This window comes from Puntigrus tetrazona, chromosome 11, assembly GCF_018831695.1.
Source record: "Puntigrus tetrazona isolate hp1 chromosome 11, ASM1883169v1, whole genome shotgun sequence".
NCBI lineage: Eukaryota > Metazoa > Chordata > Actinopteri > Cypriniformes > Cyprinidae > Puntigrus > Puntigrus tetrazona.
Window position 1 is genome coordinate 21,935,675 of NC_056709.1, and position 18,345 is coordinate 21,954,019.

The 18,345-nt window shown below is 37.3% G+C and overlaps 1 long non-coding RNA gene across 1 annotated transcript in view; it reads right to left on the reverse strand.

The window, feature by feature from the left end:
- Window positions 1-7,512: 7,512 nt before the first annotated feature.
- LOC122353502 overlaps window positions 7,513-18,345 on the reverse strand; it is a 29,059-nt gene continuing 18,226 nt past the window's right edge. The window contains exon 3 of the long non-coding RNA XR_006252029.1: window positions 7,513-8,193. This is a non-coding gene — a long non-coding RNA (uncharacterized LOC122353502). The remainder of the gene's footprint in view (window positions 8,194-18,345) is intronic.

Genomic DNA, 18,345 nt, shown 5'->3' on the forward strand with positions numbered 1-18,345 from the left:
GGACCCCGTTGTGGTGGCACGTTCGTGCGCTGATGCAAGGAGCGAGCTAGGATTGGTGGGTGAGGGGTGGAAGACCCCCAGTTTCTGAGATGGGTGTTTGTGGAGTCAAAAGGTGCGCACTTAAACAGAACTCAACTTAGGGGCCCGCAAGTTGAGCGTCTGCCCAGCCACACACAGGAGAATTCTTCACGATTAAAGCTCCTCTGATTAATCTAACTTATGTGCCAAAACTGCACATGCTGCGTATGATCCCAATTACGCTGAAACTCGATTCAGCATGGAGTACCTCTTCGGTCGCCCTGCCTCCCCTTCTGTTTTCACTGGACTATGTTTGACAGCATGTTTTAATGTCACTCTGTTCAAATTTGAAGTGAACATCAAATGTGTGTTTTCACGCTTTGAACTATCTTTTTATTTATTGAAACCAAACTTAATTTAGCAAAACCGGGAATTCCAATGTGATGTGATTTTGTTTCTTCTTTGAAACACTCACACAAGCAATGAATTGTCAATGGGAAGTCAATGGGTCAAGCAACAAAAAATATACTCACATAGCACTTTCCGATTAATGAGACTGATTAAATAGTATACAGCCTAGCTATACATCCCCAAGCTGGGATAAGAATGTGATGAAAGTGAGTTGGCATAAACGATGGATGCCAGAAAAATGGGGGACAATAGGTAAGTGGGCTCTATATATTTACTATCATGCTAATTATAGTTCACCTAAAAATGAAAATTCTGTCATTAATTACTCTCACTCGTGTTGTTCCAAACCCGTTGGACCTTTTTTCACGTTCGGAATATAAATTAAGATATTTTTGGTGAAATCTGAGAGCTCTCTGTCCCTCCCATAGACAGCAACACAACTGAAATGTTCATACAAATTAGCCACCACATTAAATACGCATGAATTGCTGTGAGATCGGGTTGAAACATTCTGAAATGAAACGCCTACAATACAACTCTTTAAGAAAATGATCACTTTGTAAGATGAAGATGTCAAAATTTAACCCTTAATTTACTTTTAAATCAACCAAAATCAATGATTAATAAACACATATCCAATATGGCGCTATGAACGTCAAACAAAACTTGACATCAAACCTCACAGGTTCTCGCACCAGGTTTGTATCTGCATATTTAAAGGCAGTCACATCACACTTTTTGTTCCTTTGCATTACATTCATACGAATTCCAGACACTCAAGCTAATGTGAATATCATTGCATTCCAAGTAAGGTGCAGTTCAAGTGAGGTAAACTCTACCCTGCATTAACCTAATTTATATCACGTGACCAATAGAGGAACGATATGTGACTTAGCTGAATGAAAAAAATAGACACACTTTAAATAGGTGGGTTTGCAACATTGGTGCAGGTTCCTGTAAGAGGTAGGGTTAGGTATAGAGCTGGTATAGTGCAATAAGTTTGTACAGTATAAAAACCATTACGCCTATGGATAGTCCACATAAACCACAGATACCAACGTGTGTGTGTGTGTCTTGTTACATAAGTAAGTAAGCCATATGAATCCAGAATGAATTGAGGGTGGGTAAATGATGTCAGAGGTTGTATTTTGGGTAAACTGTTAATTTTCACGCATTCTCTGGGAATCGATCCCACGACCTTGGCATTGAGCAATGCTTTACTAGAACGCTAAGGACGCTATTGTTGCTTTTAGTTGTTTCCATGGCAAAATGCACCATGTCCACTGAATTACAAAAGTCCTATTCATAGAAAATACATTGTGAAACATTTGCAAAACGTCTACATAAATGCCTATTGCCACGGCACATTTATCAAAGCACATACTAAAACACCATTTCTGAAGAATGGCGAGGTGATGACATTTTTACGAGAGAGGAAAATTCAAATATAGAGTGTATATGGTTTAAGGGTCTCTATGCCTCATTACTATACATGCACATTATGACCTATTCATTGGGCTGAACGCTCTGAGCTCCTGGGCGGTGCTGTTCAGATCTCACTCGCCGAGCTCAGCGAGCGAGGTGTGAATAAGGTCTCCACTGTTTCTGTGTTCTTACACGACCACGCCAGCGAGAGGGCACTCTCTCAGAGCCCAGCTTTAAAATAAACACAATTTATATGTGTCTCAAAGCTTAACGGCCGTAGTTTGTAATTACTAATGACCGAACTGCGCGCGCTACTCAGCGTAAAGCTCAAAAGCAGGCTTTGTTGCGTCATTGTACAAACAGTACCAAAACACGCGTTGTCTTCGCCTCGTCCACTTTCGATCGGTTATTGTGTCCCGCATTATGCAGTCCTGACCTATTCCGTCCACCGCAGCAGTTTCCCTGCAGCGAGTCAACAGAAAATATGTTCTGACATAGCATGAGCGAGGAATGAAAAAAGAGGGAGATCTAAAATTCATTAAGGAAAAAGTACTTCATTTCCCAGTCTTAATGAAACCCTATCAAAAGCAATATTTCTCCATGTAAGCGCTGAGACTTTCCTAAAGTTCAGCAAATGACTTCTCAAAGACATCAGACTAATGGGAGAAGGCATTAGAGCACATAAACAAGGACATCATTCCAGCTGTTCAGCTGCCAATTTGATGTTCCTTTTTTAGCCGTGACCCCCCCTTCCTCCCATTCCCAACCCGTCCATTTATCCTATGAGCACAGTTTGCAGGAAACGTCAGCCCCCTGTGATTGATCTGAGATGGGCGATTCCCTGACTTCATGGTAGTATAAAGCAAGACAGCTGTTGGAAGAAATCAAATTCCAGCAGGAGCTGGAAAGACTTATTTTTTCCATCTCTTTAACGGAGCTATTGGCTCTGACCAGACGAGTAAATAAAAAAACACGGCCACAATGTGGCAGGAGGTGACCGAAACGCTCATTATATAGCAATTATTGCACAAAAAATCTTTCCTCTCAAAATCTAACTTGAAAGTCAATCCCACCTTTTTAAAGACTTTTGAGAAGACATGACAAGCAGTGAGGATATGCTTTTCTTTGGGCCCACTTGTCTAGATTTTCTGTAACAAGTTCAAGACGTGCACATGGTATATAGCGGAAGGATCTGACCCAGGGTTCTTTCGTGGGGATCCTATAATGCCTAAAACAGTTCATCTTACACTATGGACCAGGTTTTGTAAATCAATATACAAATACAGAAAGATCATGAATTTTTAAATAGTGCTAACCAAAAGCTGTTTCACAACTTTTCACTTTCAAAAACACACAAAAAATTGTTATTTCATAACTCTAACAATGGATGCTGCCTTTGTATTACAGAGCTCTGTATTACCTATTATATTATTCATATAAATTCATCTTTGGACATTTTTTGAGCAGAAATGGATAATGTTTTTTAAGTCAACTGTAAAGGTCAGTGAAGTATAGACTTTTGACTTGACACACAAATTCTGGTCCTCCCTGCATGTTATATTTTATAATTATTAGCAATACAAGTAAACACCTGGCTTTTAATTAAAAGCTAAATCTTAATTCTCATAATTTAGAAATTGTGAGTTGTTGATTTACTGGCTGCTATTAGATGTCATTCTATATTTTATAAAAAAAAATAAAATAAAATAAAATAAAAAAAAAAGTCCAAGCCTTAAATTATGTAAAGTGCAAATCAATTTAGGTACAATGGCAAGATTTCTTATATCAATGATTATCTCTCTTTTTCACTAAACTGACAACGTCACTTTCACAACTAACAAATTATGAAGAAACTAAATATCTGTATGGCATGAGTAAAAAAAGCAATCAAAAGTTTTTCCTCAGAAATACCGTATTTTAACATGGCTGTGGAAATAGTCATGGAGCTAATGGTTTTGTTTCCAGTGAGGCATATTAAAAAACCAATGTGCTTTTCTTTCCGGAAGTTGCACAAACAGAAAGGAACTGGTAAGGTCACTCAACACTTTTTGTATGCAGTATGCATCATATGGTCAGTGAACAGACTAGACATCCATGGGAATGCGGTCTGAAGCTGAGACTAAGTGGAGTGTAACAGCTACAGGCTATATTAAGGGCTTTCGGATCAATCAATCACAGCCATATAATGACAGACGGACTCCGTACAAACACTCAAAACAATACAGCTCCACATAAGAGCCTCCAAACCGGGCTGCTCGGCGCGCAGCAGAGAGTGGTCCCCACCACACTTCTTTTCACTTTCATCAATTTATAGCCTGAGTATATTAGCTATGATTTATGTCTTTTCCTGCCTTTAAAGGTCTGGATCTCATAATGCATTACTTAGCTTGCTCTGTTCCTGGTTCCTCAAACCACATAAACATTTTGCAGTAAGAAATGGTCATTGAGCAAAGTGTTATTTTAGTTTTTAGCATTCTAAATAAAGTAGTCAGGGACGACGGGCAGCTGGATCAGGACACGCTGTGGGTCAGTATGTAACTCTGTGGTTGCGGTCGACAGAACGCCAGTCATTAAGAGGCTGAAATAATGCAATATTGTTTCTCCCTATTCTGCAGTTTCTTGTCAGAGATGTTATCGCGCGCCTTTGAATGACTTCAGGACTTCCGGTCATTTTCATTTAGTGAATGCTACGTAATCGTAATGGTCTGGAAAATAGTAGCGAGCCGGTCACACTCAGTTGTTCTTTGTCACTGTTTATGCGGTAAGATGACGGATAGTTTAAGTTGGGAATAGAAAGCCTTTAACGCTGTAATCACTTCTTTCTTTCTCTTCAGTATGTGTACACAACAATCAGTGGATAAAAATGTGGGTTACGAGTCCATTGTTGTAGACATAAAAAAGAAAAATCATTTTTTAGAGCTGCACTTGTATACAGGATACAACGGGGACATTGCATCATTGACAAAATTGAGATGTAATGTATTTTTTTAATCTTTTAATGTAACGCAGACACTGATGCATGATATGAGATCAAGTAAAGTCCTACAAGAGGACATTTGAGAGTGTTGTGAAAACCCAATGATAAAATAGAAAATAAATTCACTACATAAACTAAGTGTATTTAGAAGTACCTTATTGTCTCTTTTAGCTAAAAATACAGTAAAAACATTAATATTGTAAAATATTATTACAATTTTAAAAAACACGTTCAAGAAACATTCTCCACTGTCAATATTAAAAACAGCTGTGCGCCGTAATATTTTTGTGGCAGATATGATACATTTATTTTCATGGATTATATGATGAAGAGAGATGCATTTGTAATAGAGCAATATATGTTAAAACTGTCACTTTTTATCAATTTACTGTGCTCTTGCTGATTTAAAGTATTATGCTTTTCGCTGATCATACTCTGTTCTCTTTTTTTTTAAGATGATGGATAGTTTAAGTTGAAAATTGAAAGTCTTTATCATTGTAATCAGTCCCTTCCTTTCATGTAATATGTGTACACAGCAATCAGTGGATAAAACGTAGCTTATGCGGTAGATGTGGAAAGAAATATTCTATTATAAATAATATAACAATAGGCCTATTTTGAAATACAATATAAAGAGCACACTGCATCACTGACCAAAATGGATTTTACCAACATTAGAAAAAATGTTAGTCTTTAAAGCGATTCAAATAATAAAAAGCTATTTTTTTTCTTATGCCTTATGCCTGATTAACAAAAAGTAATAGCAGTTTTACAGTGTATGTTAAGTATAATGTGGTCAATTCGTCTTACTGAGTCACATTCAGACAGCTGTGAGATCCTGCTAATGTTAGCCAAGCCAACAGCTGACTAATTCTGCGAAATTAAATAACGTTCAAGTTCATTTATGTAATTTGCAAAGGCGTATTAATGTTTATGGAATTATCAATGCAGCCAAATATTCCAGATTGAAAATGCTAATGGCTAACGACCCTCCTCTCTCTCTCTCTCTCTCTCTCTCTCTCTCTCACACACACACACACACACACACACACACACGTACACAAACACACACACATTCAGTTGTGACTGGAATATTACTCCATCAAGCAGAGTGTAACAACGCCAAGAGGCTGAGCCAATCAATCTGTCGGTTAGAATGATCAAGGCTGTTTATATGACACAGCAATGGACAAATACAGCCAGTAAGACACAGTTTACACCCATAAACAGCTGTTTTGCATCAGGTACGTGGTTTAGTCGGCCGTTAAGGGCGGCTTAAATGACCCCAATCAGGGAATGACAGAATATTTGCCAAAAAAAGCCACTTTCGGTTATTGAAACCTCGATTTTAAACTCCTACATTTTCCGTGAAACTTTACAGCGCACGGCGTGTTTTGCAGGAAGGATGAATGAGAGCGATTCCAACGAAAATACCAAACAAGCTTTCAAGTGTGAGTCAAAAAATGGAAAAAAGTTGTAGAGACAGCAGAGGCGATTTTTTAAAGCCCACCCAGTCCATACTCTTACATTCATCCTTTTAAGACTCATTCAGTGATGGCTAATTGGGTATTAATGTGCCAAAAAAATCTAAACGAAATAACACGCGGTTTGCCAAGAAAATCTACGAGGAACACGTCTCGCGATTCAGCGCGGAGAGCAGCGCCGAAGCTGGCAAGAGATTTATGACATGTTAACACGGTCGACGACAGGGCAGTCCGCGCCAAGGCATCCAACCGCGTGTGCATTAAGGAGCCGGGTCCCTTAAACATGCTGATCAAAATATTAACACTGAGAGTAAACACGGGCCCTTTATCTGACAGTGATTTACATTACAAAGACCTTAATCCGAGAGCGAGCCAGTGGTTCCCTCATTAGCCGCAACCTTTACCTCACACTTCTCTGCGATGCACACAGGTGGATGCACTACTCTGGGCGACTCGTGTGTTTATGTTATCTTTTCATAAGCTCTACTTGAAATTTGTCAAACTGCATCATTGTTTAACTATGTGCCAGTCAAACGCAGGCGTGCCAGATGGTTGCCTCTCCCCTAACCTTGCCCTTGGCGGTTTCAGTCATACCGAATTTCAAGAGTGAAGTCGGGTCCATTGACTTGCTTTTTCACACCCTTTTTTCATTTGCTTCTGCCACAGTCCGCCAGTGAAAAGGTGCAACGCCATACACCGAAGCTGACAGGACGACTAATATAAAAAGGACAGATGGAAAAAAGCGCTCTCAAGTAGATGCACATAAGTTATGACTGTTAAAAAAAAAGCATAATCGCTGAATTGTTTAACATAGTATTTTCTCACAGGGGTCGAAGTTATGGAAACTGTTAATGACATGTTGCACTGTAACCAAGACGATGGAAAGTCGGAGAAATTTGTCACCATTTCATTAAGAGACATAGAGGACCTACCGCAGATGTGTGTGCTTTCTGAAGGGTTGTGATATGTGCCACAAAATGGAGCTAGGCTTTAAAAGTTCCACAAAGGAGCTTTAATATCCACGGAACAATTCTATCGCATGGAAGGTTCTTCAGATGATTATAATGTCCTTCACACTAAGGTTCTACGTAAAAAGTAATTACTGAAATAAAAAAATGTTTTCTTCTATTTGAAATCCATTTTATAACCTTTATTTTTAACAGTGTAGGAACAAATTTAGAGCATAGAAGTTATTATTTCGTAGGAACGCAACTGACCAAAAAAAAAAAAAAAAAACACTTTTACTGAGAGGCGTTTTCCCAGATGAGAGTAGGAGGCAAGAATGTGTTAATGTGTTTAGGACAATCAACTGAAGATTAAGCCTGACAGCAATTGTAGATCTTTGTTTTGACAAGTGGAAAAAAGTCTCCGAAATAATATTTACAGCAGGCGAGTATCTTTTTACTACATGGTGGGTGAGGTTTGATTCTTTTCTTTTTCTTCTTTTTTTGAGTGGGTCTTTCACCTTGTGCTAGTCAAAAAGTTACAAATGAGGTCTTGGCTGATCCATTTTCTGAGTGTGCTGGCCGTGAACACAGACTGTGGCTGGATGTCATGAGTGAAGGTCCAGATGGTCCTATCAGTGTCTCTGCTTCAAATCTAAACAGGTTGACATTTTGCAGGTGCTGGAAAACACTGGGATCAAGCGCAACTTCCTCCATGATTTATAAAAGGAGACAAAGGTCAAGGCCTCCCAACACTACGTCTGATCAGTCCCATCATTCTCTGTAAGTTCTCTGATACTGGGGACCCAGCGCTTGATAATGTCCAGTTGCAGCTAGAGACTCTGATTGATCATTGACTTAAAAGAACGTTTGTGTATAAATCAACTCCCCACTTCAACATGGCTGGGGGTTTTTTCTTCTAAAAACGCAGTTCCTATAAAAAAAAGAAAAAAAGCAGAGCATAATCATCAGTATTAATAAAAACCAAATAAAAGATATTATATATTATATTATTATATATATTTAGAACTTAATTTGAATAATTTAATTTGCAAATATTGTTATCCTAGCAAACCATACATCAATGGGCAGCTTATTCAGCTTTCAAATGATGTATAAATCTTAATAAAAAGTGAACTACAGTAAAAAAAAAAAAAAAAAAAAAAATATATATATATATATATATATATATATATATATATATATATATATATATATATATATATATATTTGATCATATAAATATAAATGCAGATACTTTTTCATGTCATGTTTTATGGATATATAAACCACACACACTCTTTCACACACATCATCTTTTATTGATTGTAATAACAGTTAATAGCTGCTAAATATTTTTTGTGGAAACTGTAGACTACATGCATACATGGGTAGTTGACGAATAAGAATGTGTCTCTTCCTATTGTGTGAATCAAAGTGAGAAAAAAACTTATCACACAGATAACATGACAAAAATGTATCTTCATTCTTAAAGTTACAAACAGCACGAGAGAGGTTTATCTTCTACCTCAGAGGGTTTTTTTTCCTTAGATTTTTTTGTCACACCAGGACATTGAAATGTCAACTACCCACGCACATGCATACACACATACATAAATAAATCACACACACACACACACATGCATATTACGTATATTTAAGATAAATAGATAATAATAGTACGGTGTCTGTTGACAAGTCTTTTACCCATAAATCATCTTCACATCAAATGGAACCAGAGCATGAATCTAAACGAAACCCAAACACAGTGAGGTTCTTTGCCTCCTCCTCCTCACCGCACCGACACAGCCCCTCCTCTCAGAGGTACAGAGGTGAAGTAACAGCAATTGCATGCGCTGGAGTGCTGAAAGCATCAACCTCTGCGCCCTTCTTCTGTCACGCTGAAATTAATAACCGTTGATTTGTATTTAATGCTCAATTTCCTCTCTATTATTACAGGCAGCGCAGCGATGGGCTTGGTTTGAGGCAGAGTTCACATGACAGCCTTTCTCTTTCCTCTCTCTTTTCTTTCACCCGCTCTCTTTTTCTGCAGCACGCCAAATGGCTCGCACAAATGTTGCATGCACGTCAAACAACATCTCATTACGGAGTCACTTTTGGGGCTGTTAGTGCATTCATGGAAAAACGGGAGAGTGCGTTTTGGGTTTAGTGTTCAGACTTTAAAACAGGAATGAAATATGTCCCTTGCAGCGCTCAAAATATACTTATGACGTTGGGTTGAGAGAAGTGCGAACACTTTGGATGATGTCTTAGGCTTTGCGCCCACGGCGGAGGGGAAGTCGTGGGCATTGTGTCTCAGGTCAACAAAACAAAGAGAATCGTTACAAGAGTCATCACAAAAGCTGACTGAAATACAGAGCGATGTTGTTTTATGGAGAGAAATGCCCTAATTATTCTTTGGATGTTCTCGGAGTTAATGTTTATTCGAATTGGGTGAAACGTCGCACCCCAAACTATTAAAGGGCCATTCAAGTTTTGTTCTGCATCATGTACTTTAGTTGGATTTTTATGGTGTCATTTGTCAAACTTCGTACCTTTCAGTAACACATTTGTCAAAATTTATCAAAGTCAAAATGAAAAAAAGATTCCCGAACACATGTAGTCTTACTACTCGCGCTAAAGAAAACAGGGCAAAATGACACATTGTTTAATCGGGCATAACATATTAAAGTGACGTCGACTGTAATACAGCATTACTAAAATCACCTCCATCAATTATCATTAGATTCAAATGTGTTTATTTGTATTTAGCTTTATTAAAATATCCAAGTAGCAAACCACGCTTGAATATCTGGCAGAGGTCATCTTTGATTATTGTCTTGGATTACTAATGTTTTAACAGATGAGATTCACAAGATTATTCAGAAGTTCGTCCTATACTCAATGACCTCTGAGTAATCAGTGACTCAGGCCTTTTACAAACAAGCGGAGCATGAGAAACCAGTCATGACTTACTTGTATTCACAATTTTAAACCACAAAAGGGTTAAGTCATGAGCTCCCATAATTTGCCTTTGTGTAAGGCACGTAACCTGAGGTCGTTTCTACAGTAGATTGTCCCTGCAGTACAAATCTGCTTTTGACGTAAGTTGTACTTCATGCTAATCTTGAAGACATACTAAATATTTTAAGAACTTGGATGTTGTTCATAGACCTTTAGCTCATTGTTAAGAGTACAGTTTAATATAAAATTATAATTAAACTTTATCTGGAGTATCTTGTGCGTAATGCACATTTCTTAATATTAACACTTAAAAGTTTTAATATCACTGTGGATATATGATCTTTGAATAATATCGATCTTTAAATGCAAGATATTTAAAGTGTACCTAAAATACACATGTAATATCTTTAGCACAAACAAACTAAACTTCAATATGTATTGCCAACGTAATAGACATTATGTATACCAGTTTATAATAGTAAAAGTTCAACTGCATGGTATTTTATTAAGCAAATTAAAATATGCATGTATTTGTAGTATGCTCAGCATGCAATAAATGCTTTTCAAATTAATTTCTTTCACTATAGGGCTGCTGTGTACTTTCGTATTTTCACACTTAAATCATGCCCAAAATTTTAATCATCCAGTTTTAAGGCAAATAAACTTATAGTATGGGTTGCTTGCTGATTAAGTCACTTTGCAGGGCCACGAATAATAATAATAATAAAATAATAATAATAATAATAATAATAATAATAATAATAATAATAATAATTCTTATTATTACTATTTTTAAATTATTATTTTTCTGTGTTCCAGGTGTATTTCCTGTGTACATCTTAGAACTGTACATTTATGCAATATGGACACATCTAATAACTTTTTTTTATAGCTTTTTTTAAATGTGAATTGAACTATATCAGTTTTATTGTATATTTAAAATAAATGAGCCACGTCGTGTCAAAAAACTGACTACTTGCTCTTCAAACAACATATTTTCACACTTACATAATGCCCTAAATTTGAAGCTATTGTAAATAATCCGCAAGTGTGAAAAGACATTCTTTATGCCTCAGTCATCTTTTTGCAGCACGCTGCAAGCACTTATAAACATTATGAATAACATGAACTGAAGTGGCAAATTGATATTAGAGTTGCCATTCAAAGGCTTTCATTTCCCTCTGTCTCTAAAACCCATATGCCCTCTTCCTCAACTCCTGCCCTGACTTTAACAGCCTAATTAAATCCTCTCAAGCGCATTCCTATTCATTTTTTTCACTCTTTCTTTATTTCTTGTATCTGTTAACACCTGACACATTACGGCAATTCCCAACTGTCGCTATTATTCTCTCATCTTGTAGCCCGGCCGTTTCAATTACGCCACAAACAAATGCTTTGTTTGTCTTTCATTAACATCAGATCAGTCATCCGGCCACGATTCGCCCGTAAACCCGAAGCACTAAAGCATGTTCCATCTCATCCTTCCCCTGTTTGAGAAAATTTCTTTGTGGCATTCCAGAGTGACAGGCCCTGGGATGCAGATTGGGACTTTTCATTATTCGTCTTGTCAGGTTCTCCACCTGTGGCAGTCACAACACGGTCTATCCTCCCTCCATCTCCCTGACAAAACGCTCCCTTTTGTTTTGACAGATGATCCTCAAAACAGCTGCTGCGAGCGAACGAGTTAACATCGGCGAGGAAGAAAAACAGACAAGCAAAAGCCATCTCATAAAGACTGTTGAAAAACTGACTGGCACAGTTATAGCATAATCCATTAAGAGCTCCAAAATAAAAGGTGATGCAAGCCATTTTGTCAACGAGTGTCTAAATGGCTTGTGGTGAACAGTGATGTAATTGTATAAGCTGCAGAGTATGTGTGAGTGATAGAGCTGTGCCTCGACTTGCAGTTCTGCAAAAGTGGTTAACATCGAAAAATACATAATTCATTGCATGCAAAAAAAAAACTAAACCAAAAAAATGAAGATGTACAGAAAAATACCAGTGCTTTTTGGGGTGGCTGTGATGTTGGGGGAACTAATTATTATGAATTAATATTATATGTAATTTAACTACAGTCAAGCATCATTATATATATATATATATATATATATATATATATATATATATATATATATATATATATATATATATATATTTATTTATTTATTTTTTTTTTTTTTTTAAGCTATAATTAAAAATTAAACTCAAATTATTTAATTATAAGTCTAAGTACTACTGAAACTACTACTAAAATTAAATAATAATAAATTTAAACTATAAAAAATACTCAAAAAAGACAACAGCAAAAAAATTAATTTATACTTGATTTATACGTAAATACTTAAATTATAAAAAAATTATATTTATAGTATTATAAATACTATAATCTATAATCTATAATACTATAATCATACAATAAAGTAATATTCAAACTCAAATGACTATGTATCGTTTTAGCAATCAAAAGTCAACTGAAAACAGTAATTACTGCCACAAAACTATAGCGCAAAAAGGGTTGCACCATTAGACGGCAGATAAAAAGAAAACCAAAAACACTGCTAAACAGTAACTAAATATTTTTTCCACAAAAAAGACTCGCTAAATAAATTGCGCATTTAAATATTTCCAATTTTCACGATAAATAACTCTGAAGTAACTGACCGAACCGATAAATCAAACTTCCCAAAGTTATACGTGAGAGAGTAAGTACACATTTTGGTTAAAGCGGTTGATTATTCCGTTTGCTCTGGTTGCAAATCCGTGCATGCAATACAATAACAAAAACAGCAATGTAGCATTTATGCTACACCACCAGTCAAAAAGAATAGCCTGTTACTAGAAAAGCTGTGCTATTTTTAAAAGGACTGAGCTACTCTCACACTACGGGAAAAAAAAGAAGCTAGCAGCATTGCTTTTAGTTAGTTACTCGCCAAAGCTGCCGATGTGAGCATTGTGAACTGTATGATGACTTTAATTGCAGGGATGTCGCAATAGAACAAGACATCTGGAAAGGGCATTATGCAACAATCTGCTTCCTGCCCAAAAGGACAGGAGCTTTTCTAAATTGAAGCATATACTTGACAGGATATCATGCGGCAAATGACAGTACTTTCCTAAATGATGTGTTCCATTACACAGTGATGGGGCTAAACGCCTCTTGGCAAATAAGAGTGTCGTGTGAGAGTAATTTTAGAAACTGCACTAATAGCTGTTCTTGCCTTTGATAGCTGTTAGGCAAATGCCAATGTCATTCCAAATCCCTAGAGTTTCTCAAATTTGATGATTAGTTTCCTTTTACACAACATAAGTCATAACCTGCTTGTGTCAGATTAAGGTTAACCAGGAAATGGAATAAATGTTACAGAGTGCTTTCAGTCTTTAAAAAACATGTTCTATATATGACCGTAAAGAAGTGTCAGACGCACACCTTGCTGGAAATATGAAGTCATCTGGGGACTTTTTACCTACTGTTTTATGAATTCAGACATAGTAGAGCATTCACAGTGCTGCATTCGTGTTGCTACATGTTAGTAGCCTAAAATGATCAACTACAGCAACGTAAACAAAGCATCCCTTACAAATAATAATAAGTATGTTGCGTAATTTCAAATAGATCTAATTCTGAAGAGAGATCCACCTTCCAGCCGAATAGGCTACTATTAACTATTAGCTTTAGCACAGTGCTCGCTATGCACGCCTTAAAACGATTACCGCATCGGCTACTGCAACACAAACAAAGCATTACTGCGTGCACCCTTAAAAATAATAATAATAAGAAATTAAACGCACTGCTTCGAATGTAGCCCAAAAACATTTCACTGTATTCATACTCTGCCTGTCAAATTTAAGAATCTCTTAAGTCCTTAAGGCTCTAAAGAGCCACTTCATGTTTGTTTAGTCGCAGTCACACAATGTAGAGATTGGTAGGGGCTCGCAGAGAGGGTGGACTGCAGAGGCAAGGAGAGACCGGTATCTGAAGGTCATCTGTCACATGCAAAAGTCCATCTAAGAGGAACTTACCAAGCGCAAAAAAAAACAACAACATGAAAGCAGTAAACCAAACCGAAAGGGACTCTCCGATCGAACCGTGCCAACAATCGCGGTCTTAATTTGTGCGATATTCAAACCACGGGCATGTTTCAGGAGTGTTCTCAGATGAGATGAGCCAAGCTATCAAAACAAATGTATAACCACTCCTTCATTAGGTGAGGTCTCTGGCATAGTGTTGTTTGAGAAGAGTGGTTACGAGGGTACATTGAGCTTTGTTGCGTGAGTGACATGACCTTTTGTTGGCCCTCTCTCACAGAGGATACAGTGATTAAGTAATCACCTGTGTACACAACCTTTCCTCACCTTTCCTTCCAGGCACTCTGTCAGAGCTGAAGGGATGACACACACCCCCTCTGCCTTCTCCATAGGAAACGGATTAACACCGCCGATGAATGCTGATGGCAAAAATGTCTTTAGTGCTTTCAGGCAGAGCCCAAGACTAATAATTTCACGATTGTGCGTGCAGGAAATAGTGAAGAGTTAAGCTTTTAATGCACCACGGTACATCATCCCGATTAAAATAAATTCCCTATTGTGCTTCAGAGCTCCAGTGTTATCCTTGCACACTATTGGTAATAAAACACCCGCATTTATCTACATGACAAGTATTTAGCCGTTTTGTGTGTGTTTAGAAGGCTAGACAGAAGGAAATATCGGTTTATTGATGCCAAAATTATTTAAAAATGATTACATTTACACTTACAGTCAGAAACACTTACTAGACACACCTACACACACTATTTTTATCATTACCGTTTCCCATATTTTAGAATAAAGTCAATATAACTATTAAATAGCGTAAATTAAAATATGGGAAGTACAGTATGTATCAAATCAAAAACAAATACAAAAGAAACCTTACATTTTAGCAGCTGTCTCTATCTCTATATTTTAATGTTGTTCGAAAGTCTCTTGTGCTTATTTTGTGAAAATGGTTTCATTTTAATTTAATTTGCAAAAATAATTTTTAGTAGTGCTTACTTTACTCTTCTTCGTCACATGATCCTTCAGTAATCTTTCTAATATGCAGACCTGGTGCAATAAAAACACAAACTTATTTTTAAACTTATTTTTATCATTTTGAAAATATCTATGCAGTTCAAACTTTTTGGCTATACATTTATTTAGGTGATTATTAGAAAGTTCAAAAGAATATAATTTATTTATACTACTAAAAAACAAAAAAATACAATTATCTGATTTTTTCACCATCTAATTGTCATATTTGATCAATTTAATGCACCTTTGCAAAAAAAGAAAAAGAAAGCAAGAAAGAATGAATAAAAATAACTCTTTCCAACCCCAAACTTCTGAATGGCAGAGTGCATATTCAGTATGTACAGACGTAATTGAAACCATTTAAGCCTAAAACATAATTTCTGTCAAGTGTGTCCAATTTTTGACTGGTAATGCACATATAGGTATATAATTAAAATCTTTTTTTTGTGACTACAAAAAAAGCTTTTATTTTTGTGAACAAAATCCACAGAACATACTGTACATCGTGTTAGAAAAAGAAATACTTTCCTTTGGGAAAAATGGAACTGAGGACATATTTTCCAATTATTAGGTCATTTACTGTGCCCAGCTTATTTTTTTACTCCGTGTCCGCTTGGCAGTAAAAACAGTCATTAGGCCAACAGCAAATGACGTGTCCTTGTCGAGGTTACAAACATTACTTGAACTGCGGTGTCTAGGGAGGTCATTACAGTCATGCTCATTTAATTGTGGGCTCTGTATGTCACTTTTTGCACACTGTAAATCCAACATTACCAGCTTACCCAAACTCGCTCTATTACATCAAATTTAAAACCATTTAAGTCAGTTTTTCAATATGCCATGTGCAATTAGGATATTCTTCGGATCCAGCTGCGTGATTGGCTTCTTCTACCGTTCGTGTCACGGGCCGTTTTATTTTTTCTTTACGATTATCTCAAAAATACGGCAAAACGTAGGCCTAATAAAAGACCAGCTGTAACTCCCGTGTGTTGGACCGTGACTCTTTTCATTTCAACAAGCGCTTTGATGGATGCTAGTTGAAATTTCTTTAACGCTGGAAATGAGCTTTGCTTCTCGTTGCGTCAGTCGCAAAGCCGCTATTGTGTTGTCTCCGGCCCAAAAGAAAACATTATCGCAGCGCGCTCGCTGCTTCACCTTCGCTGCACCTCTACCTCGCCGCCTCCCAACGAGTCGCCAAACTAATACAAAGAGTGCAGCGGTTCGACAGGTCTGCCTCTGTAGCCTGATACAGCACAGGCTTGTCGAGCTCTCCCAATTGATTCAGTGGCACGCTTCTTGTTTAAAAAGGAGCATGACGCTGGGGGGGTGGTAAGAAGACTTTTAGTTCATTCATTAATCACAGAAGTAAACAGCCCATCCAGTGACACCTGGTGAGGTTAATGCTCGGGACCCTGGAGTAATCACCACCTCCCCCACACACCGACTCACAGAGCCACTCACATGAAAGCTTGTGATTATAGAGGAAATGGGAATTAGCAGAAACATTTCGGAAAGGCGGTCTCCAGTCCGTTTGGTAGCGAAGGATGGATCAGCGGGAAAAACGGAGAGGCTGTGGGCTGATTGGAGCGTTCCCTGGAGGGGAGAGGCAGGGGGCCAAAGGTCGAGCCTACACCAAATTAGTAGTGTCTGTTATTCGAAACCAAAATAAAGCAGGAGCAGAAGTAAGCGATCACCCCCCCCTCCGATGCTGGAGTGCTTTCTGGGCTCTTTCTTGAAAATTACCGAGAGGCCACATCGCAATTAGTGGTTTGTTTCTTTTAGACTGAAATATGGCCATAATTCATAGCTTTCAAATCATTTCATTGGAAAGATGTATTGGCTTGCTGGGCTGAAGAAGTAATTGTAACACATGATATGGCAATTTGTTACCCAGGCAGCAAGTACACAAGGTATTTGCATAGCGTCGCATAAAATGTGGGAGAGCATATAATTTGTTTCCAGTATGGTGTGTAACAAAAAAAAAAAACGGCCTGCGAAAGTTATTACACCTCTTTCATTAAAGAAGTATGAGGCACTAAACACTGCTATACAGCTCGGCTTGTAATGGCTCCAGTTAGTGTCTCGAGTGTCAAAATATGCTTGGACATACAGTACATTTCCAGGTTTTCTCCTGTACCTAACCGAACGTGACCGTCGACCAACTGAAAGCCAAGGTCGCCCGATATTTTGCTGAAATATACAAATGCGATCTACTGTTTAGAGCCTGTTTGGGACATCGACCGTGAAAAATTACTCTCACGTGCGAGTGATAAATGTCGAAACGCACACCATGCCAGGTTTTTGTTTAACTGAGATTTTAAGGGCTAATCCGTTTGACATGAATCATTAAGTTCTCGATGCAATAATTATAGTGTCCAAGTAACGTTCCAAAAGCGTGCTTCGATTCACAACAGCCTTGCCTTTCCCAGAATGTTGCCTTCGCAGGCTTTTGCCAATGAGAAACCAGAGCATCCGCTTTCCAAAGCATGAATAAGGATTCCTGCTCGATGCCTGCCTGGTCCTCATTATGGCTCGTAGTGTAACTTAGGAATGAAATATAAATCATGTTGCCTTCTCGATTACATATTAATTTTTACATTATGAGCAATCAGTCCATTAATAAACAATTTCAAATTTGATTGCATATGCAGAGTCGTAACCAAAGATGTGCTCGTTTCAGGACAGCTCATACGATGCCATTATGTAGGAACAGTTTATTAGCCTCTCAAACCATTCTAGTTTACTAAAGCCCAAACCCAGACTTGGAGCGGAAGAAACTCCAAGATTTAATACTGATATAAGTTTCAGATATGTTTGGAGTTTCACCTGCATACTGTCTTCATTGAGAAAAAGAACTCTGTTTTATGATACAAAGCAATCCTTCTAGTAAAAAGATGCATACTACAATTAATAACTAATAAAAGTTGCATCTGAAAGATGTTTTTAACTTTTTTTTACAATGATGATGTTTTTTTTATGATAACATTAAAAAAGACCTACTGTGAGCTAAGGTTGTTAATCAATGGTATATGGTTTTGTTGAAACTAGTATCGGTCATTTTTTTTCTAATAAA